The sequence below is a fragment of the Eubalaena glacialis genome, chromosome 1 (assembly GCF_028564815.1).
Source record: "Eubalaena glacialis isolate mEubGla1 chromosome 1, mEubGla1.1.hap2.+ XY, whole genome shotgun sequence".
Lineage (NCBI taxonomy): Eukaryota > Metazoa > Chordata > Mammalia > Artiodactyla > Balaenidae > Eubalaena > Eubalaena glacialis.
Window position 1 is genome coordinate 177,798,898 of NC_083716.1, and position 23,824 is coordinate 177,822,721.

A 23,824-nucleotide genomic window follows, 5' to 3' on the forward strand; every position below is an offset into this window, starting at 1 on the left:
ACTGTTACAGGATTCATGAACTTGAATAATTCTACAGTTTGAAACTCTGATGCTATATATACATGGTATAATGTACTCAGACTTTGGTTACTACATATTTAAAATGGAATGTTTTATGGTTGTGCATACGGATGTGAAGTGAAAATATTAGCCTTAACATTAAAATTTGGGTATTTGATAGTGTTTATTTTGATATTGGTGAATTAGTCACCAGTAAAATTTTAAAAAGCACTTGGTTGAAAATTGTACTTGAATTACATACATGCATGCTGCTAAACTAGAACTTTAATTTTTTCCCCATAACTTTTATAAGTCCCATTTATAAACCCACTTTTAAAAATAACAGGTCCAAGTTAGAGTGATGTGTGTATATTATTCAAAAAAATGTACTGGTGTGATATCTTGTATGAATGATCATTTAAATACAGTACATTACTGTAGAAGCTAAATCAATCTTTATAAGCAAGCAGAAATTACAAAACTAGGAATAATCAACATTGTAAGATATGTTAATAAAAACCTACTGTCATTTGGTTTGTGAAAGGTCCTTAAAATGTTTCTTACATGTTTTTCTTGTTTTTCAAAGATATTGACAATAATATATGTAAGTGAGCATAGATGAAAAGATCAAAACGTAACATCATAGTTGCTGTAAGGTGGAGTTAATATAAAGGGTTTGCTTTTCCTTTAACCACTTATTTACAGAGCTAGTTCCTGTTTCTTCTGTCTTTGTCTCATAACTAATGCAAAACCTTTGCTAAGTGTTCTTTCTGTGTGTTTTTAGAATCAGGAAATGGGTGAAGGGAGAGGAAATGGGTTTTTAGAGAAGGAAATGGATGTGCAGATCTGAAGAACACTGCTGTGGTCCTTTCTGCTTTCTGAGAATCCCCAGTTAAACTTCAGAAATCTGAAGGCTTTATGATAATGTTTATTTTGATTGATCTGTATCTTGTTTGAATTGACAGTCCTTGACCCTACCCCTCCATCCTGTAGCTCACCAGCCAGTTATCAACTAGGAATCCATTTGTGTTCACAAAACTTTTTTTCTGTTTTATGTAATTTGATATTGATTTCCGTGACTTAGAAAAGACGCTGACTGAAAACACCGAAGGCTTGGAGGTAACAGCAGTGTTAGAGGAGGTGTGGCCCAAGGGTTTCTGTAACATCTCCAGGATTGTAACTGCTAACTCTCAGGTTCCTGTTGTTGGCTTGCATTTGAGGTCATGTTGAACAACAACAAACAAAACAAAACAACACGGTTTTAACCACTAGAATCAAAACACAAAGACAAGGTGCATTCACTGGTGGTTATGCCTGACACTTGATGGTTAGTGGAAGAGCAGAAGACTTGTGACTGTCTCAGTCCCATTCACAGCACGTAGTTCTTTCCTTTAACTTTATTATCTGGCTGGATGATATCAAGCATTGCTTAGTTCATCAGGGATGAGCTGAATGGCAACGTGATCACTTCTCTATTTATGGCACTTCAAGCTCCCTTGATAATGAGGCATATTAACTATGGAAGAGCTATTACCTACCATCCTAGTGTACAGTAATCAACTAGCAGTGGAGTGAAGCTAACTTCAATTGATGCAACACAATGAAAAGGCATAATGGGACCTTATGTAGAGCTGCCTTTGTGCGAGTTAAATCAATGTAAAATGCAGCAATACCAAAATTGATGCAGCCGAGCCCAAGAGCAGGCTAGAGAAGTAGAGTCAAGAGCACAAATAAAAGCTTGAGGGGAAGAAAAAGGGACAAGAGAAAGGAAAAAAGTCTAGAGCAAAGAGGGTTCTTATCTGATTACCTCTTATTAGTGCAGAGAAGCAGATAAGAGTTGATAGTGGAACAGGCCTAGTATATCTGGGAGCTTGAGTTAAATGTTTAGACATATGGTAGGAGAGAATAGGTTAGAAATAAAGAGAGGTACCACAGAAGTCATACTGAGAGCCCAGTAGGGTTAGAAGCCATAACATCTAAATGGAAGCAATTAGAAAGGTTCTATGACTTTATAGGGCCCCTGAGATCAACAGGGTTTTTTTCTGATATGATCTGTTTATATTTACATGGTACATTTTAAGGCAATGGCTGCATTGGTCATACATAGTAGAAACCGTAAAAAAGAGTTAATTAAAATGTACATCATACACTTACGTATATATATTTTTTACAGAGAGGTAAAAAGGCTTATAAAAAATCAATACGGTGGGGTTTTTAGTATACAGGTAAAGAATGGATTATCTTCTACATGATGATTAGGACCAGATTGAAAAGGAGAAGAGAAGCCGATAGGAAGAAAAAAAAAAAAAAGTGAAATCCTAGAAGGAAGGATATTTTAAGAGAGAGAAACCAGTAAACATTAAGTGCTGTGGAGAGGTTAAGTGACATATAAGCTACAAAAGAATTCATTGTATTTTGGACTAAGTGATATCCTTGATGAGCATAGTTTTGATGAAATCGTAGCGGTAGAAACCAAGGTATAGCTTCTGGAGGTGAGAAAGTAGAAAATTGACAATGAAGTAGTGGCGTAGAACAAAATTTTCTAACTCTCCCTAGAGTGTCCAGGACTTACCCATGTCTGCGGGACACGTGGTTATGCATCAAAATCTACTTCCAGTTGGTTTTTGTTCTTATTCAGATGGTATGTTACCATCTGAGTCTAGGGCATAAAGTCAACAGACCTGGGTTTGAATTACCTCTCTTTATCTCAGTATAGTTAGGAATATTCCCTTTTTCAAACAACAAAAACCTGGCTAAGCAATGGCTTGAAGAAGGAAGGGGTTTATTAGTTTCAAGTAAAAGGAAATTTGAAGGTAGGCAGACCAGAAAGGGGCATCTGCACAAGGAAATCATTATGGATCTAGGTTTCCTGTTTTTCTTTTCTGCATTGTTAGAGTGTATCGTTCAACCTCATGGCTACTATGAGGATGAAAGCAAGATGACTGCTAACCTTGTTTTCCAGGCAGGAAAATAGGACAAAAGCTTCTTCCTAAGGTTTTGTCCTTTGTTTAGCAAGGGAAGTCCTTTCCCAGCACACTTTTACATACCATTAGTCAGTACTGTCAGATGGCCACTACTAAATGCAAAGAAATCTGGGAAGGTAAGTGTTTTGGCTTTTGAGCCCCAGTGCTGGAGAAATATAAGGGGAAAAACAGACTGTGAGTGGCTTTTAGATAGCTAATTAAATGCCTGCCACGCCTCGGTTTCTTATCTGTGCAGGGGAGACAATAGCTAATACATGATTAAATGAATATAGACACTTCTGGATTCTAGTAATGGCAGATTAAGTGATTCTGACTGTCTTAGTTATCTATTGCTGTGTAACAAATTACCCGAAGATTAAAGCAGTACAACAGTGTTCATTAGGTCACAGTTCCGTGGATCAGAAATCCAGGAGTAGCTTAGCTGGGTGCCTCTGGCTCAGAGTCTCTTACGAGGCTGCAATCAAGGTGTCAGCCAGGGCAGCAGTCATCTGAGGCTTCCGAGTATCATATGGATACTCGAATCAAAATTATATAACTATCTCCAAGCTCCTCTTTTCTTATGTGACATTCGGGTCATTTTTTTCAATGACCTTTACATTTCTTCAAATCAATGCTCTTCACTTTGGTTTTAGTTTTTCCAAAGGGGATATCCCTGGTGAATGACTATGTAGAGATGATTCCATCATCTTGGAGACCCAGGTCTACACATATTGATTGCTTGCCTAAAATGGATGTTATAGGCAAGCAATTTCTCCTAAATGTTCTTGTTTATTTAAAGGAATAGCTGCTTCAAAGAAATTACTTTCTCCCTAATTTTCCACTATTAATTACCTGTAAAATAAAAATGATTTATTTTACCATTTTCATCTATGATATGGTTCTCATCTATGATATCATTACCATACAGTAACTCTGCTGTTAAAAAAATTCATCACACATAATTTTACTTCTGTATAAGATGATATAAGCAGTAAGGTTCTTTCAGATGTGTGAGGGAAATTAAACTCTTGGTTCTATGTCTTTTCTCCTATTTGGTGCTTGGGATACTGATTTTATTTTATAGAGGGAAATAAACAAGACTTCATGGTAGCTAGCAGGTCTGTCTCCTATCACACATGTTTTTAGGCATTTCCCAACCCTGTTTTGTAAGCTCACTGATAATTTAGTCTGGTATGTTGGGGAAGTTTTTACAACACAAAGTTATTTTATCCTAACATTGGAGTACACTTCCCGTATCTCAGCTATCCCGTAATTCTTTATACCAACTCCACTAGATGGCGCAGTAGAGCGAGCGCTAGATCAGGACCCTGAGTTGCTGGAGGAGGAAAGCGAAGCCTGTGAACTAATTATACTAGTGATTGAGAAAAGCATTTGTGAAAGCACTTGCTCTGCTGCAAATAATCTGAAATGGATGAATAAAGAGTGGGAGTGTCCCCACTGGTCAGCATTTTTGACAGGATAGAAAGATGGGAGAACATTTGAAAATAGCACAATTTGAACAAATGCCTCTAAGGTGAGGTTGATTGTGTTATTACTATTGGTGTTCACTAGGAAGTTACACACACACACACACACACTGCCCTCCTCCCCCGACAGGAATCCTTGTTTATCAGTTTACTTCCTAAAGCTCATCCTTCCCTTTTTTTTTTCTCTCTTTGAAAATATTTTCTTCCTGATCTCATCTCAGTTTTTGGCCAGTTTGTGGCTCTAGCTGTAATCCCTTGGACTCTTTTGATACACTTTTCTCCCATCAGTATTATCAGTTTTATTCAAGAAACATTTTAACAGCCTGCTGTTCGTAAAGCCTTGCCTTAGATGTCAGGTATACAGAGCAGAGAAGTGAGCTAATGACTGTGAGTAAGAAGACATTGTGCTTGGCATTTTGTCCACATTATACTGTTTAATTCTTATAACAACCCTATTGGACAGACATTATTTCCCCATTTTACTGATGAAGAAATTAGGCTGAGAGGCTAATTGGTGCAACATCACACAGTAAAGGAGTTGGAACGCAAACCCTAGTTTAACTCAAACTTATTGTCTTCAGTATTTTGCAATATCAAAAATGATTAAGGTGGCCACAATGTTAAAAATGTGCACTAACCATATTTCTAGGCAGACTTAAATAATTATTAGAATGAAGTGCCATGGGAATGCCAAGAAGGATTCGTTCCATCTGGGAGATCAAAGAAGCCTCAACCAAGAAGATGGCTTTGAAAGTGGCCTTGAAGGATGCATAGGATTTTATTAAACAGGTAAAAAGGATTGGGGCCTTCTGGGCTGATAAAGTGCAGCAGAAGCAAAGGCAGGTTAGCTGTAGAGCACACACTGTATCTGGGGAATGGAGGCCTTTAAATGCCAAAAAGAGTTTCACATTAAAAACGATGAGCTATCCCAGGTGTTGTGGGGGCGTGATGTGCTCCGTTCTGAGATGGGAAGGAAAGAGTGCTGTGGCACTGTGAAGGAGGGGTTGAATCGTTATTTTAGTGGTCCGTGTGAGAGATAATCAGGATCTGAGGGAAATGGAGAGAAAACTAAGGAACTGCAGAAAGGTGCTCAAAAGCCCAGTCTAATGGATACTGGAGGTGAGGGACACGGGAATTGAGCTACTGAGCCTTCTAAACTCTTATTTTTAAAAATTACTTTAAATTACTTATTTTTTAAAGTTATTAAATTACCGAGTGGGTAATGATTCTAGTCACAACAACAGAGAGCACGGTGGGGGAAACTTTGTTAGAGTGTAGGGTTGAGTTTGGGATAGTTCTGGGGTTCCAATGACCTACACTTGGAGTTTTCTCACAGGAAATTGTCTGGAGCTTGAGATGCAAACCTGGGGTGACATCTGTGAGGCCATGAGGATAAGACCCAGTGAAAGAGGGCAGAGTCTTAGGAATACTTCCATCTGCAGGTAATTGTGGGGTCTGGTTACTGTACGGTAGGTGGTGGTATTTGTTAGACTAGGTAAGTCGATGTCCCTAACTAAGGGACTTGAGGATTGAGTGCAACTTGTCTCTTAGTGAATAGGAGGCCAGAGAGTGAGTGACTAGGCCAGGGTGGGGGAGATGCAGGGCAGGAGATGAGGAAGATTGTGCAGGAGATCTGGGGACAATGTAGCAGGAAATTCAGATCTCTTCCCACTTAAGAGTTTTGCCTCTCATGGGAGCGACCAGCAAAGGTGGGAGGTCCGCAACCAAGGTTCCCTGACGCACTGGAGATTCTGGCTTAGCGACAGTCAGGTCTTCTTCCACATACTTTCTCCACACCCACTTCCCTGGATGTGCTCCCAGACACGGCTTTTAATTCACTCTCTATTTACTGTTATCTTCCTTAAAAGCAAACTCGGACTATAAAGAGTAGCAAGAGGGAGATCTTCATGGTGATGGAATAGTTCTGTATTTGATTGTAGTAGCGGTTATACAAATCCACACATGTGATAAAGTGACACCCACACCTATTTTACCAATGTTAGTTTCCTAGTATTGATATCATGCTATTGTTATGTAAGATGTGAGCATTGGGGGAAACTGGGTGCAGGATATAGAGTCATCTCTGTACTATCTTTGCAACTTACTGTAAATCTCTATTTTTTAAGGCAGGTGATTCTGTTCAGTCCATCTCTCTTTGATATCTTTGTTCTAGACCTATTGACTGACAGCAAATTTGAGGCCTTTCTCAATACCCCTTAATTGTGTTTAAGCATCAACCTTGAAGTTTTTGTTTTTGTTTTTTTTAATTTCTTGGATTCAGTTCCGTTTGCCTCCAGATCTAACTGGCTAGCTTCCAGTTCCAATAATACTCTGTCCCCCACCATTATACTTACTTTACTATTTTGAAACAGAAAGATATATTATAAAAAGATATACCTACATATGTCCACATATAAAGATTTATAGGACAGAGTTTCATCAGTTAAGGGGTTTAACAATGACCCAATGCGCTTTTTTTTTTTTTTAACTCACCCATCCACCATGTTTATGTAGGCTCTATGTTTTTGTGTTATTCTGTCCTAAAGACCCTGATGCAGACAATCTTCCACCCTTTACTGGTAAGAAAACTAAAAGCAGTAACAGAAGTTAACTGCCCTAAGATGATTCAACCGGTAAATGGTCAGGCCAAAGGCAGAATTAAATCTTTCAAATATTTCAGCTGTAACTGTTTACTAAATTAGCCACTTAAAAAAAAAAAGCTCACCAATACTTACGACAAGGACCAAATGAAAACCAGACAGTGTGCCTAAAAGAAATATCAAACATTTCTATCTTTTATTCTCTGTGGAAATTGATGACAGGAAGTAGGATAGAGGAATATAGAGGTGTTTTATGTATTTATTTATTTTAAAGCAACAGGTACTTACTGAGGGCCTTAAATTCAAGGCCCTATGTTGGTTGTTCCCGGGAATACAAAGAAGTAAAATGTACATATACTCGAGGGGGTTATGCTGTGGTTGGTGAAACATTAATTTACCTATAAACAGTAATTAGCAATGCAATTATAGTATGAACCACAAATGGCTAGTAGTATAGTAAAAACAAACAACTATAAATGTAGTATAGTAAAAAAAAAAAAAAAATCTATAAAAACTTCCTAGGATTGGAGACACTGATATTCTTGAGGAGTATGGACCTTGAAGGAGGAGAAAGGGAGCAAGAGATACAAGATAGGCAAATAGAGGGCTCATGTTCTCAATCTACTAGGAGGGAATAGAAGGTAACTGTTTGAAGCATAGACTTTTCTTCTGCTTACTTTGGGCTTAATTTGCTCTTCTTTTTCTAGTTTCCTAGGGTGGAAACTTAGAATACTAATTTTAGATCTTCTTTTCTAATAAATGCAGTCAATGCTATAAATTTCTCTCTGAGCACTGCTTTTGCTGCATCCCACAAATTTTGATAAGTTGTGTTTTCATTTTCTTTAGTTCAAAATATTTTAAAATTTCTCTTGAGATTTCTTTGACCCAGGTGTTATTTAGAAATGTATTATTTAATCTGCACATATTTTGGGATTTTCCAGTTATCTTTCTGTTACTGCTTTCTAGTTTAATTCCTTGTGGTCTGAGAGAAACTTCATAGGATTTCTGTTCTTTTAAATTTGTTTAAGTGTGTTTTATGGCCCAGAATGTGGTCTATCTTGGTAAATGTTCCATAAGAGCTTGAGGAAGTTGTGTCTTCTGCTGTTGTTGGATAAAGTCGTCTGTAGATGTCAGCTATAGCCAGTTGATTAATGGTGTTGTTGAGTTCAACTGTGTCCTTACTGATTTTCTGTCTGCTGGATCTGTCCATTTCTGAGAGAGGGGTGTTGAAGTTTCCAACTATGATAGTGGATTCATCCATTTCTCCTTGCATTTCTATTAGTTTTTGCCTGTTTGATGATCTGTTGTTAGGCACATACACATTAAGAATTGTTACATCTTCTTAAAGAATTAACCCCTTTACCACCATATAATGCCCTTCTTTATCCCTGATCACTTTCCTTACTTTGAAATCTGCTCTGTCTGAAATTAGTATAGCTACTCTTGCTTTCTTTTCATTAGCGTTAGCATGGCATATTCCTCATCCATTTATGTTTAATCTACATGGGTCTTTATATTTAAGGTGAGTGTCTTGTAGACAACATACAGGTGGGTTGTGGTTTTTGACCCACTCTGACAATCTCTGTGTTTCAATTGGTGCATTTAGACCATTGACATTCAAAGTGATTACTGATATAATTGAATTAATATCTACCATATTTGTTACTGTTTTCTATTTGTTGACCTTGTTCTTTGTTCCTATTTTTGTCTGCCACTCTTCCTGCCTTTTGTGCTTTTAACTGAGCATTTTATATGATTCCATTTTCTTTCTTTTTTAGTGTATCAGTTATACTTCTTTTTTAAAATACTTTTTAAAATGGTTGCCCTAGAGTTTGCAATATACATTTACAATTAACCCAAGTCCATTTTCAAATAACACTATACCACTTTATGGGTGGTATGAGTACCTTATAATAACAAAATAATCCTAATTCCTTCCTCCGGTCCCTTGTACCATTGCTGTCATTCATTTCACTTATATATAAGTATACAAAAGCATGTGTGTGTATAAAATCTAATACACATTGTTGCTATTATTATTTTGAACACTGTTATCTGTTAGATCAAGAATAAGAAAAATAAAAATTTTAATTTTACTTCATTTATTCTTTCTTTGATGTTCATCCTTTATGCAGATCTAAGTTTCTGACCTATATTATTTTCCTTCTCTCTAAAGAACTTCTTTTAATATTTCTTGCAAGGCAGGTCTACTGGACAACAAATTTCTTCAATTTTTATTTGAGAAAGCCCTTATTTTTTCATTTTTGAAGGATGATTTGACAGGGTACAGAATTCTAGGCTGATGGGTTTTTTCTTTCAACACTTTAGGTCTTCCACTCTGTTCTCTTCTTGCTTGAATGGTTTCTGAGGAGGAGTCAGAGGTAATTCTTATCTTTGCTCCTCTGTATAGGTAAAGGTTTCTTCCTTCTGGCTTCTTTCAGGATTTTCCCTTTATCTTTAATTTTCTGTAGTTTCTGAAGACGATATGCCTAGGTGTAGTTTATTTTGTTTGTTTTATTTGTTTATTCTTGGCATTTATCCTGCTTGGTGTTCTTAAGATTATTGGATTTGTGGTTTGGTGTCTGATACTAAATTGGGGAAATTCTCAGTCATTATTGTTTCAGATATTTCTTTTCTTACTTTCTCTCCTTCTCCCTCTTGTACTCCCACTATGTGTATGTTTCACCTTTTGTAGTTGTCCCACAGTCCTTGGATAGTTTGTTCTTTTTTTTTTCTTCTCAGTCTTTGTTCTCTTTGCTTTTTGGTTTTTGAGGATTCTCTCACTATATCCTCTAGCTCAGAGATTCTTTCCTCAACTGTGTCCAGTCTACTCATATGCCTATCAAAGGCCTACTTCATTGCTGTTCCAATGTTTTTTTATCTCTAGCATTTTTTTGGTGCTTTCTTAGGATTTCCATCTCTCCATCTGTTCTTACATGCTGTCTACTTTATCCAGTAGAGGCCTTAGCATATTAATCACGGTTGTTTTAAATTCCTGGTCTGATAATTCCAAAATCCCTGCCATGTCTGGTTCATATGTTTGCTCTGTCTCTTTAAGTTGTGTTTTTTTACCTTTTGGTACATCTTGTAATTTTTTCTTGATAGCCAGACGTGATGTATTTGGTTGTTCCTCAGTTTTTTTTTCTCCCCCCTGAGGTGGTACAGGATGGCTTAGAGCCGGCTGGAGTTGGGTATTTCCCTTCCCCTGGTCACTTAGACTCTGAAAATACCCCAGCAGGTCAGACTCTGATAACTACTTTCCCCGCCGAGTTCAGGCCTCGTTAAAGAGAACAGAGCGCTCTGGCGCATTGCAGTGCGTGGCGCTTTTCCCCTCCCCCCGACAGAAGGATGAGGGATTTTTCTCTGATATTTGCTGTGGGAACCTGGTCAAGCTCCTGGAGGTAAATCTCAGAGTACTGTGGGCCCCCCATGACCAGGTCCTTACGGAGTTTTAACTCTCAGAGCTGTGGTGCGCACTGAGCCTCCAGCACGCCGTCGACTGTAGTTCAGGTTTTCCTACCCCAGCACTGGCTCCCGCAGCTGTTCCTGCTTGTGAGTCTGCTCCAGCAGCTGCAACTCCCGGTATTTGCCTGTCTCTCCAGGCTTGGAGGCTGCAGTTTGCCTGGTGTTCTCCCCTCTCTTATGGATCCAAGAGAGTTGACATTTCAGCCTGTCAGCTTTTTACTTCTTAAGACCAAGTGGCTACTTCAAGCTCCTTGCTTGTGGAAACGGAAACCAGGAGTCCCAGAGCATAGACCTTTGAATCGAAGAATCTTCTAATTAGCTCTCTGATCATGGGTAAGTTATATAGTGTCTCTGGTCTCAGTTTTCTCACCTATAAAATGGGAGTTTTAAGGGCACTGACTTCTGGGCTCATTGGGAGGATTGAATAAGTTAGAATGGAGACTCCCTTGATGTTTTAGATGCTGCAGTATCTTCCTCCATTTGGTTAACTGTCTGTTTACTTTGAGTTTTGCCCATAGTGTTATTCATGGAAGAGAAATGCTTAATTTTGATGTCAAAATTATCAACTGTTTACTTTGTGCTTTTGGGAAGACTTACTTAAATCAGTAAAAAGTACTTAGAAGCCTAGTAGAAAAAAGGGCAAAAGATATAAATAGGCAATTCACAAAACCAGTAACCTAAATGACTAATACGTCTGTGAAGGAAATACTCAACCTCACTAACAGGGAAATACAAACTGAAAGCATAATGAGATATTCTACTAGAGTGTGGTATTCTGGCAGTACCTAGCAAAGATCAATACACATAATTTATGACCCAGCTATCCCAACCCCGGATATTTATTACAGAGAATCTTTTTGCATAGGACATGGGTAGGAGGTTTACAGTGCTTTTTTGTTATTCATCACAGAAGTAGTAGATACACATTGAGTAAGCTCTGTAGCAGTCAGAAATGATGAACTATAAGCGTACATAGCTGGAGAGATGATTGTTCAAAACCATGGTGTTGGGTGAAAAAAGAAAAAAATAATATTTATAGCGCAAACCATTTATGTAAATTAAAATTTTATACACATAAAAACATAATTTTCTAGCTTTACTGAGGTATAATTGACATATAACAAAAATTATGTATATATATATTTATGGTGTACAATGTGATGTTTTGATGCACGTATACATTGTGAAACGGTTACCACAATCAAGCTAATTAACATATTCATCACCTCACATAGTTATCGGTTTTTGTATGTGTGTGGTGAGAACATTTAAGATCTACTCTCTTAGCAAAGTTCAAGTATACAATACAGTTTTATTATCTATAATCGTCATGCTGTACATTAGATCTCCAGAAGTTCTTCATCCTGTATAACTGTAACTTTGTACCCCTTGTAATTTTAAAGAATATATTAACATCCAAAGATAATCTCAAGGAAACATTCTCTAGGTCCTTATGTTTGGGGGCAGGGGGAGGACAGAGTGGGAAATAGAATTGGGGATGCTGGAAACAAGACAAAAGGTGGACATTGTGTAGGTGGAAGATGATTATCCCAACTCTCTGACCCTAAGACCCCACCCCCCCCAAATGAAAGCATCCTCAAGTTTTGTGAGGACGATTAACGTTACCATTGTAACAACAGTTGCTGTCTTTGATAGGTAATAATGGTGAGGGAAATATGGGTGAGGGTGAGGAAAATTTTATGAAACAAAAGGATTTTATGGCGATCTAATGATCTTTGTAAATTAGGTAAGGTTAAATTAAATCAACATACTTCTCAGATCATTCTGGTTAATGCCAAATGCAAATTGCAATTTCAAAATGCAGTTTTACAAATGTTTCAACAAATGATAGTCCTCTATATTTTCTTTTTATGTTTATCATTACTATTAAAAAGTTGATGTTGAATGCATATTCAGAAAAGTACACAATTCATAGTTGTTTACTTTAGTGAATTGTCACAAAGTAAACATATCATCACCCAAGTCAAGAAATGGAGTACTACCAGAGAAACCAGAAATCCCCCTGTGCCCTGCCCCAAATGCTACATCCTTTCTCCTCCCCAAAGACCTATTGTCTTCTAACACCATGGCTTAGTTTTGTCTATTTTTGAACTTTAGAACTTTTAAAGGCTTTCGTATAGTAGGAGTTTGAAAAACAATCTAAGGCTGAATATTATATTTGTACTTGATAAAGATTTCATTTTGTAAGTAGTATTTTTTTTAAAAATTGTGTTTCTAATTGTTCATTGCTAATATATAGAAGTTGAATTATTTTTGTGTGTTGGTCTTGTATCTTGTGACCTTATCAAACTCACTTATTAGTTCTAGGAGCTTTTTGTAACTTTCTCAGATTCTTCCTTGAGGACAATCATACTGTCTGTGAATGGGGACAGTTTTTTCCTTTCTAACTTGTAAGCCTTTTATTACTTTTTATAACCTCATTGCAGTAGCTAGGATGTCAAGTGTGATACTGAATAGGAATGGTAAGAGCAGACATCTTTCCCTTGTTCCTGATCTAAGGGGAGAGTATTCAGCCTTTCACCACTAGGTATGATGTTAAGCGGAGGTTTTTTGTAGATCTCCTTTATTTTTATTTTTTAATTTTTATTTTATTTTTGGCTGTGTTAGGTCTTCATTGCCGTGCATGGGCTTTCTCTAGTTGCGGTGAATGGGGGCTACTCTTCATTGCAGTGCGTGGACTTCTCTTTGCGGTGGCTTCTCTTGTTATGGAGCACTGGCTCTAGGCGTGCGGGCTTCTGTAGTTGTGGCACACGGGCTCAGTAGTTGTGGCACATGGGCTTAGTTGCTCTGAGGCATGTGGGATCTTCCCGGACCAGAGCTCGAACCCATGTCCCCTGCATTGGCAGGTGGATTCTCAACAACTGAGCTACCAGGGAAGTCCTGTAGATGTCCTTTAATACAGGGGTCCCCAGTCCCTGGGCCACAGACCACTACTGGTTGGTGGCCTGTTAGGAACCAGGCCACACAGCAGGAGGTGAGCAGCGGGCAAGCAAGCAAAGCTTCATCTGCCGCTCCCCATCACTCCCCATCGCTCGCATTACCACCTGAACCACTGCCCCTCCCCCACCCCGTCCGTGGAAAAATTGTCTTCCACGAAACTGGTCTCTGGTGCCAAAAAGTTTGGGCATCACTGCTTTAACAGAAGTTCCTTTCTCTTTCTAGTCTGCTGAAAGTTTTAATCATGAATAGATGTAAAATTTTGTCACATTCCTTTTCTGCATCAATTGGTGCTGCCTTTAGACTGTTGATAGAGTGGATTACATTGATTGATTTTTGATTATTGAAACCAGCCTTGCATTTCTAGGATAAACTCCAGTTGGTGGTGGTATACTATTATTTTTTTATATTGCTGAATTTGGTTAGCTAATATTTCACTGAAGATTTTTGCATCTATGTCTATGAGGTATATTCGTCTATACTTTGCTTGTACTGTTGTATCAGTGTAGTGCTAGTGTCATAAAAAAAGTTGGGAAGTATTTCATCCTTTTCTGCTTTCTGGAAGAACATTGTGTAGAATGTGTGCTACTTCTTCTTTAAATATTAGGTGGAATTTACCAGTGAAACAGTCTGGGCATGGGAATTTCTTTTTCAGAATGTTTTAACCATGGACTTAATAGTTTTAAGATTATGTAGGTTATTTATTTCATTTAGGGTGAGTTTTGGTAGTTTGATTTTTTTAAGAAATTTGTTCATTTTATCTAATTTTTAAAAATTGAGATGTTCATAGTATTTACTCATTATCCTACTAATGCATATTGACTCTATAATGATATCCTGATATTGGGAATTTGTGTTTTTTATTTCTTTTTTCTTTTCAGTCTTCGAAGATGTCCATCAATTTTATTGTTATTTTCAAAGAACTAGCTTTTGATTTTGTGATTTTTCCCTATTGTTTTCCTGCTTTCAATTTTATTGATTTCTACGTTTTAGTATTTCCTTCCTCTGTTTCCTTTGGGTTTATTTTTCTCCTCTTTTTCTAGTTTATTAAGGTGGAAGCTTAGATTATTGGCTTGAGATTTTTTTTCTAATGTAAGCATTTACTGTTTGGAGATTTTGCTGGTTTTTCTTTCTGTTATTGACTTATAGTTTAATGACATTATTGTCAAAGAACATATATTGTATGATTTCAATTCTTTTAAATTTGTTAAGGTTTCTTTTATGACCCAGTATGTGGTCTATCTTGGTGAATGGTCTATGTGTACTTGAAAAAAAATACATATTCTGCTGTTGTTGGGTGGAGAATTCTATGAACATCAATTAGATGCCAGTGGCTGATGGTGCTGTTCAATCGCCAATGGTAATTGTTCAAACCAGCAATTCTATAATCTTGCTGATTTTCTGTGTACTACTTCAATCAATAACTGAGGAGTGTCAAGTCTCCAACTATAATTGTGGATATTTCTCTTTTCTGTTCTTGCGTTTTTGCTTTATGTTTAAAGCTCTATTGTTTGGTGGATACACACTTAGAATTGTTATGTCTTCTTGGTGAAGTGATCATTGTATCACTATAGAACGTCCTTCTTTGTGCCTGGTCATTTTCTTTGTTCTGAAGTCCACTTTGTCTGCAATTAACATAACCACTCAGTTTTTGGTTTTTTTTTTCTTTTTTGAAAATGTGTGCATGGTATATCTTGTTTCATCCTTTTACTTTAAATTTACCTATATCATCATATTTGAAGTTAGTTTCTTGGGTACAGCATATAGTTGGGACATTTAAAAAAATTCATTCTGACAATATCTATCTTTTAACTGCATATTTAGACCACTTACATTTAATTATTATGTTTAGATTCAGGTCTATAATTTTAGAATTTGTTTTCTCTTTGTGAGTGTATGTTTCTGTTTTCAGCTTTGTGAGATCCTAAGCAAAAAGCCTAAAGAGTCCTGCATAGGCTTCTGACTTATAAATAACAGATTTGTGTGCTTTTAAGCTGCTCCTTTTGTGGTAATTTGTTATGCAGCAGTAGAAAAGTAATATAGGTTTATTCCTACATCGAATCAGAGGTGGCCTATGTGATCAGTAGAATATGAAGGAAGCGACAGTGTATGACTGAAGACAACCTCACACAGGCACCATAGTAGCCCTGTGAAGAGGCTGGCATGGAAAGGGATTGAACCCTCCTGCCAAGAGCCCGCGTCATCTTCCAGTCACATGAGTGAACCACCTTGGCAGTGGATCCTCCAGCCCCAATCAAGTCTTCAGATGTCTGCAGCTCTAGCCAACATCTGATCACAACTTCATGAGGCTCTTGGCCGGAACCACTTAGCCAAGCAACTCCTGAATTCCTGACCTCAGAAACAGTAAGGGATTATAAATGATTATTGTTTAAGCCACTAAACTTTGGGGTACTTTTTAATGCAGCATTAAATAACTAATATATAGACCTATTGTGTGTGAGGCACTGTTCTACATGTTAGGGATATAGCAATGAATAAAGCCAAGTGCCTGCTGTCACGGAGTTCATACTCTACTTTAAGGGAGAAGATAAAAACTATATAAATAGATAAACATGGCAGGTGATAAAAGTCAATCAGAATAAGAAGGATGAAAAGTGATGCTGATGTTTCTATAAGGTGACCAGGGAGTATACCTCTCTGATAAGTAGAAATTTGAACAGTGATCTGAAATGGGGGATGAAACCACACAGATATTTGGGGGCAGAACACTCTAGCAGAGGGAGCTTCAAATGTACAGACCACGAGGTGGGAGTGTCCTTAGTGACTATGACGAATTGCTAAAGATAGGAAGAGTTCTGTGTCTAGTTTTAATTGATATACTTCTAGAATGTTTGAATTAGAGTTGCCAGATCAAATACAAGATTCCCTGTAAAAACTGAATTTTAGATAAACAACTTTTTTTTTTAAGTGTAGGCATGTCTCAAATATTGCATGGAGAATATTTACTAAAAATTATTAGTTGTTTATCTGAAGTTCAAATTTAACTAGGTATCCTCAGTTTTTATTTGCTATATCAGGCAACCCTATTTGGAGCAAAGGAAAATCTGAAGACAAACAGCTAAAATGATTACAAGAATGGAATATACATTTTTTGGAGGAATAATGAAGGTGTTTATATGTGTATTCTGAGACAGAGAAGGCTAAGAGGATGTTCCCATCCCCAAATTAGGGCAGCACAATAGAATAGAAAATACAGAGTATTGGGAGCTAGTAAAGCTACCTTTACTTCCTGGACAGCTTCCTTTTGATGTTTTGTAGGCAATGGAAACTAAAACTCACTGAATATATACATGTCTTTGGACAAGCATTCTCATAGGTAGCATAAAAGGGTAGTGTCAGATAATATCTGCAATCCCTTTTGGCTTCAACACTCTGTGGTACAATGAAGGGTTAGAAATTGTACACTAGCTTGTTTTTCCATCTCCACAGAGAATAGAGCATGAGTTGATAAGTCTTGCAATGAGACGATTGATTAAATGTAAAGAACTGAACTGAAGGGCAATTAAACACTCGAATGACTTTGCCTGGGAGGCTGTGGAATCTCGCTCTTTTGTGATCTTTAAGAGGAGGCAGCAGCTGTTGTGGGTAACGGAGGTCACAGAGTGCCATCTTGGAGAGGGAGGATTGAACCAGGTAGACTTTTGAGGGTCCAGATCCTGGGAATCACTTCTTTTTGGTCTAGAGAAGTGGAGGGAAATGATCCTTTACTTCTCTTAGAAGTTGGTACCAGTTCTCTAAGTTCACTGTCATTATGTTGATGTAGCCCTAAAACAGGCTTTCAGACGTGTCTTCTTTATACCTGAATCAGAATTACTCAGAATCATTTAACTACTAGAATTTTAAAAATGCAGATTCCTGAGACCCACCCAGACTGAATCTGAAAGAAGCGTCCTGGACTATGCATTTTAACAAGTTCCCCAAGTGGTCCATATGTATACTATGGGTTGAGAGCCATGGTCACTGAGAAATGAGTCTTTCTTGCTCTCCCTAGGGACAGACCTTTAATGACCTGTATAGTCTTACATTGGTGACTGAGGCCTCTGCCTAAGCTTATTTCCTGGAGGGGAGGTACATGCGCTAAGAACGAAACTGGAGAATGGAGATGCTGAAGGATTTAAAGATGGTTTTGGTCAGGTTGTTCTAGGCCAAGTGAAGGAGTGGAGAAGAGGGAAAGAAACTGGGGTTTACTGGACGCTTTTGCCAAACACTTGCATTACAATGAAAACCTATGTCCTAAAACTATTTCTGTCCCTCTTTGTTTTATCTTCTTGAAATCTTCTACCAATTTTTTTCTTTGAAAAAAAAATGTGATGGTACCTTTATTAAGCCAAAAAGAAGGATGTTTTCCATTCCATAGTCAGGATAGATTGGGGATGCAGAGTATCGCAAGCAGCTATGAGTGGACAACCATCCCTTCTTAAAGTTTCTGGAAAGAACCAAAGGAGCTGGTAAAAATATAACAGAGGAAGAGCGTGGGGTCATCTAAGTAATTTAATGTATTTTAATATTATAAAAGGAATCCCAAGTTCCACTCTGACCCTGTATTTCAAGAGTTGTTGTTGTGAGAGTCCTTGATGAGGGAGAACTATGAAGGGAGGACTCGTAGGTAAACCATTCCAATATCCCCGCCAACGTCACTGGAGATTCTCCTGGAGCAGGTCCCCCCAGCCAGCTATGTAGGTCACATCTCAGCTCTGGGTCACTTTTGGAATCCTCTCCAGACTTCTGCTGAACTCTGACTTGCTTCTCCCTCTCTTCCTGTCAGCGTTTACATGTATCTCTGCTTCAAGCCATATATAGCCATGTATCTTGGCTATCTTCAAATGACCTTCCACTGGTGGATGGCCCTGTCATTATTAAGGTGCCCCACGCCTCAAACTCCTCTACCTTCTGAGGCTCTTTTGCCTCCTTTCTAGGTTGATGCAGGGCAGGTAACTGGCTTTCCTGGACTTTGTCTCCTCTGCCTTAGACACAGAACCCTGAACCTGTCTATGTGTGGCAGTTGACTTGGGGTCAGGGGACTAGCCAGCTTCTTGCACACTGGGGACTCTGAAACATGCCAGTGTTTACTGTTTGAGCATCTCAACAAGCCATTTCAGCCCAAATGGGGGTAAACTCACTTCTTAGCCCAGGTCCACAAAACTTGCCTCAGAATGGGCTACAGCTAGTCTTTGCCTATGGTGATTCCAAACTGATTCTAAACATTTCTTCCAGCAGATTCACACAAAATAAATTTTTCTCCTGGCACAGCAGCCTGGTTTGATTTGGGTTATTTGACTACAAAAGCCCAGAGGCCAAGCATTTATTTAGAAATATTAGGAATCAGCAGCACAAATGAGATTGAGTTTTTGTGAAAAGTTAAAGATTTCTCATTTAAGAAGGGAGTTCCCGAAGGACCCCATTAGTCAAGCCTCACTAGTAATTAGTCTGATTTCTCAGGCAAGAGGCAGGCTAATTGTCTACCATCCATTCCGGAAGGCCTAGAGACACTTTAAAACCTACCACCAATTGAAAAATACCTTTGGAAGATTTCCTGCTGTATCTAAAGTCTTTTCTTTCTTTTTTTTTAAAAATAGATCTTTATTGGAGTATAATTTCTTCACAATACTGTGTCAGTTTCTTCTATTAACTAAATGTTGAAACTGAGATCAATATATGAAAATATGAACAAAATGGCTGATTATAAATGTGTCTTTTCAAATGGCAAATCATGGGTCTATTACTGATGACACTCAACTATAGAGAAGTGGAAAGGAGCTGAAATTTATTAAGCAACACTGTGATATACATGTTATTATCCAAGTTTAATAGAAGAAACAGCTGAAGCTCAAAGAAGGTAAATAACTTTCCCAAAGTCACACAATGAGTTCGTGGCAGAGCTGGGATTCAATGGACTAAAGTGAGCGCGGTTTCCAGAAGCCAATGTAAAGGTTAGGAAAAAAGCAGCATTGAATTGGCGATCAAGAGCCAGGATGATCTAGGTGTATCCATGTGATCTCCCAGGGACAGAATCCATTAACCAAGTGTGTACAATGAGGCCGATGTTGAAGCCAGTGTAGATGGCTCCGCTTGGGTGTAATATGTGCTCACCTGCGCATTTGGACTTGTCTCACCATGGCGCTTTTGGGATACAGATCTAGAAGCACATAGCGTGTGGCCCTGTAACAGAATCCTTGGGGGAGGAGGTGCTAGTGGAACTCTGTGTCATGAAGCCCACAGCAGCTCTGGTGCCTGACACTTCAGAAATGCCCAGAAAGGTTCCTCTCAGAGTAGACAACTCACAGAGACATTGGCAGCTTAGGTGCAGACAGTTCACCCCACCCCCTGCAGTCTCTTCTTCTTTGTTTCTTTCTTCCTTTGTTTCTTCTTTCTTTCTTTTCTTTTCTTGTCTTTCTTTCTTTCTTTCTTTCTTTCTTTCTTTCTTTCTTTCTTTCTTTCTTTCTTTCTTTCTTTTTATTTAACATCTTTATTGGGGTATAATTGCTTTACAATGGTGTGTTAGTTTCTGCTGTATAACAAAGTGAATCAGCTATACATATACATACATCCCCATATCCCCTCCTTCTTGCGTCTCCCTCCCACCCTCCCTATCTCACCCCTCTAGGTGGTCACAAAGCACTGAGCTGATCTCCCTGTGCTATGCAGTTGCTTCCCACTAGCTAGCTATTTTACATTTGGTAGTGTATATATGTCAGTGCTACTCTCTCACTTCGTCCCAGCTTCCCCTTCCCCCTCCTCATGTCCTCAAGTCCATTCTCTACGTCCTGCAGTTTCTTTCTGACACGTTCAGGAGGGCCCCAGCTTGCAGCACTGTCGTGCGGGACAGAGAGCACTGACCTTGGCTGCTTCCCCCTCTCTTGACACCAGGAGGTGGCGCCGTTGCCCACTTGACTTCTGCTCCCGCACCTCCATTCCAGTGTGTACTGGCCTCTGTCACTTCCTTCCACGCTGCACCCAGAGGTCTCCCAGCTGTACAGTGTTGGGGTGCGGTGAATCCCCTTCACCCTCTCTTGTGTTCCCAAAGTTCCACGCTTCCCGTTTCTTAAAGAGTTCTCATGGGTTGTGCTAGTTTATTGATCCTCCTCCAGTCCTGTGGGCTCCTAGGAACCCGGTAGAGATAGATCCCCAAGGGGCCTGTGCCTTTTTTTGGCCCTTCAGAATTGGAGTGTCTAAGACTCCATTGTTAACATTGCTGATTTCAAGGCCTTACCCCCAGAGACTGATTTGGTAGGTCTGGGGTTTGGGGCCTGGATGCCGTGTCTTCAATAAGCTGCTCAGGAATTCTGGCACAGAAGTTGCGTTGATGAACAGTGGTGTTGGAGCCGCGGTGCTACCCTGCCTTAGCCGTCTGTGTTCACCTGACTGGCTGGATGCCAAGCTCCCGATGGGCAGGGATGATGGCTCATTCGCGTCCACACCTTAGTGTCGAGCCCAGGACCTGGCACCCAGTGTGGCGTCAGTAGATGGCTGGGGCATGAAAAAGTCGGAGGTACTGTGTGAGTGGACTTTTCTTTACCAAGTTAAAGAACTGGCTGAAAAATCCTCCTGTCCTTGGTGCACTGTGTTGACAATGGGCCATCCTAAGTCCCACGTGCTGAGAGTAGAATTTAGGCAGAAGGCAATGGGAAGAGAATTTTAGCAACGTAGGGAACCAGCTCCCAACAGGCAAACAATGGCCAGGCAACAAGCATTTAGGGCCCAAATCAGAATCTACATGTGGCTCAGTAAGTGTCTCTGAAATTGTAACAGAGAGGCCGTCAGGCACCTCCAGAAAGGTGGGTGACAGAGTCAGACTGGGTGATGACCAGGCTGCAAGAAGAGAGGTATTGCCCTCTCCACCCTGGCACCACCCCACCCACTCCGCGCCCCCGGTTTCTTCATGCCTTCCAGATTTCTTAGAGGGGAGTTCATTCTCTAAAGGCATTTTTCACTTTTTAAAGTATTTTTTGGAGGCCAAAGAAGTTTGACCTAAGTGGAGGAATTGGTAACTTCTTCGAGCAGAGATTAGGCTTTGATGGTAAAATCGTCCAATATGCACAGCCCTTTGATTGAATAAAGCACGCCTGTATCGTGTCCTCATCAGACAGTGGACAGAGGCCTGAGCAGACCGTGGCTTTAACCCCGGGAAGGCCCTCGGAGCAAACACCACGTGACTTAGGGGGCTCTCTACATTAGGCTTTCTCCCACTGAGGACCCCTTCCTGCCCTGCAGAATCCATGTTTCCAGGACCACAGCTCCCAGATGGCCCTGAGCTCTGACCCAGTGGAGCCTTTGTAACTCTTAGACTGCATCTGGCAGCTGCACAGAGTTGGGGGATGGGACCCTGTCTTTATAATAATGTGACCTAGTGGTTGCTGCGTTCTGACTGCGCCTGAACTTCATACATGCCTAGCATTTCACCTGCACTGCCTCGTTTATACCACATAACAACCCTTTGAGGACTACGCCTCTCCAGAGAAGGAAACTGAGGCTGGGATGGCAAAGCGGGGCACAGTAACTTGCCTCAGGAGTCAGCTGGTGGTCCACTGGACACCCAAGCCACACACAGTCTCTGTGCTATGCTCATCTCTACTTTTTTGCCAGCAAAATGGAATTTAAAATCAGTCTCTGTTTTTGTTGATCATGACAGCAGGGCATTGTTTATTTTCTGAACTGGACTTGGCATGAGGTTGTGCCTTCCTGAGTCCGTTTTGATGCCTTTCCCTCATGGCGGCCCACTGTCCTCCAAAGTGGTTGCCATCGTAGAACACTTGCTTCAGAATTATAGGTAAATTCAAAATACTTCCCAGCTCATGAGCGTCTATAAGCCTGAGTGGCTTCACAGAGATGTTGCCTCATGTCCTTTTTGTTCTGGTTCAGAAGGTTCAGACTCTAAGAATATGTGAGAATCAGAAGAACAGCAGCTATATTTTTGAGCCTTTTATTTGGAATAATTTCATACTTACAAAAAACTTGCAAAAATAAAAATAGTACAAGAGCCCCTATATTGTCATCATTTTTCTCTACTTGCTTTATTATTTGCATGTTTCTCCACTCTCCATATATATATAAGAAAACACACACACACACACGTACATATAATGGTTAAGAAAAAATTATATATAACATATATATAATATACATCTCTATATCTATTATAATAAGTATAATATAATGTTTTTCTGAACAGTTTGAGAGTAAGTTACCTGCTTCATGGCCCTTTACCCCTAAATGTTTCAGTGTGTATTTCCTAAGAATGGCAATACTCCATAACATAATTTAATACCTGACAAAGTACGTTTATCTAATCTCCCCTCCATATGTCGATTTTGTTAGATGACTTATCAGTGTCCTTTCTAGCATTCCGCCTTCCAGCACAGGATCCAGTGTGGGGACAGGTCTTGGATCTTGTTGTCATGTCTTTTAGCCTCCTTTAATCTGGCTTTTATGACATTGATCCCCCCTTCCCCTCACACGCACCATTTTTTTTTATCGTCACGTATCTGTGTGCCATCTTTGTGCAGGGGCAATGTTGATCTTCTTCATATTGTTCCAATTTTAGTATATTTACTGCCGAAGTGAGCACCACACACCATGTGGTTTCGATAGCACGCTCTTCATCGTGTGCTTGTCTGGCGTTTCGTCCTGGTTAGACTGAGGTTATACAATCTCAGGTGATGTGAGTCCTGTCCAGGGTGTCTGGAGCCACACAATGTGATCTGCCCCGCATAGATGATGTTCATTTGGACCTGGTCCAAATTTGTTCATTTGGACCTGGTCAAGGTGTTGTACAATTTCTTCATTCTGGTTGCTCTTTTGGTCTTTTTTCCCTTGCCACTAATAAGCAGTGTGTGGGGAGTCACTTTAATTAATATCCCAGCAGCAACTATCGTGAGGGCACTTTTCCCAGCCAAACAAACACTGCGAGCCACAGACATGGCCTCTTTTCATCCCAGGGAGGCTCCTTCTGCTTCTCGTGACCATGAGCCCGTCTTCTCTTGGCTCAAAGCCCTCTCGGGTACGCCGTATCAGGAGCGGGATCGGACCTGTGGTTTTTAATGCTGTGATTGGGAAGCTGCGGATGGAACTGGAGCAGAGGAAAAGAGGAAGGAAGAAGTGTTAATTAGGGGATCTGTGAAGAGGGGGGAGACTGCCTCCAGAAGCCTGGCTTGGCTCCGGGAAAGGGAAGAATGGACCGGAGGGGCTGGGAGATCAGGAGAGTTAGTCACTGAGCCGCGCTAGTGAAGTTTGGCCTGGCTTTGTAAAGCTGAGCCCCTGGCCTCCCACACTCTGAGGGGTCAGTAGCCCAGGCCCTTGTCTTAGCGGCGTTCTCAGAGGGGGGGCGGCATCC

At 39.7% G+C, this 23,824-nt stretch overlaps 1 non-coding gene across 1 annotated transcript; it reads right to left on the reverse strand.

Moving 5' to 3' along the window:
• Positions 1 to 22,952: 22,952 nt before the first annotated feature.
• LOC133079086 (U6 spliceosomal RNA) lies at positions 22,953 to 23,055 on the reverse strand. Its single transcript, XR_009698039.1, has one exon. It is a non-coding gene; the product is annotated as a U6 spliceosomal RNA (small nuclear RNA).
• Between the last annotated feature and the right edge of the window lie 769 nt (positions 23,056 to 23,824).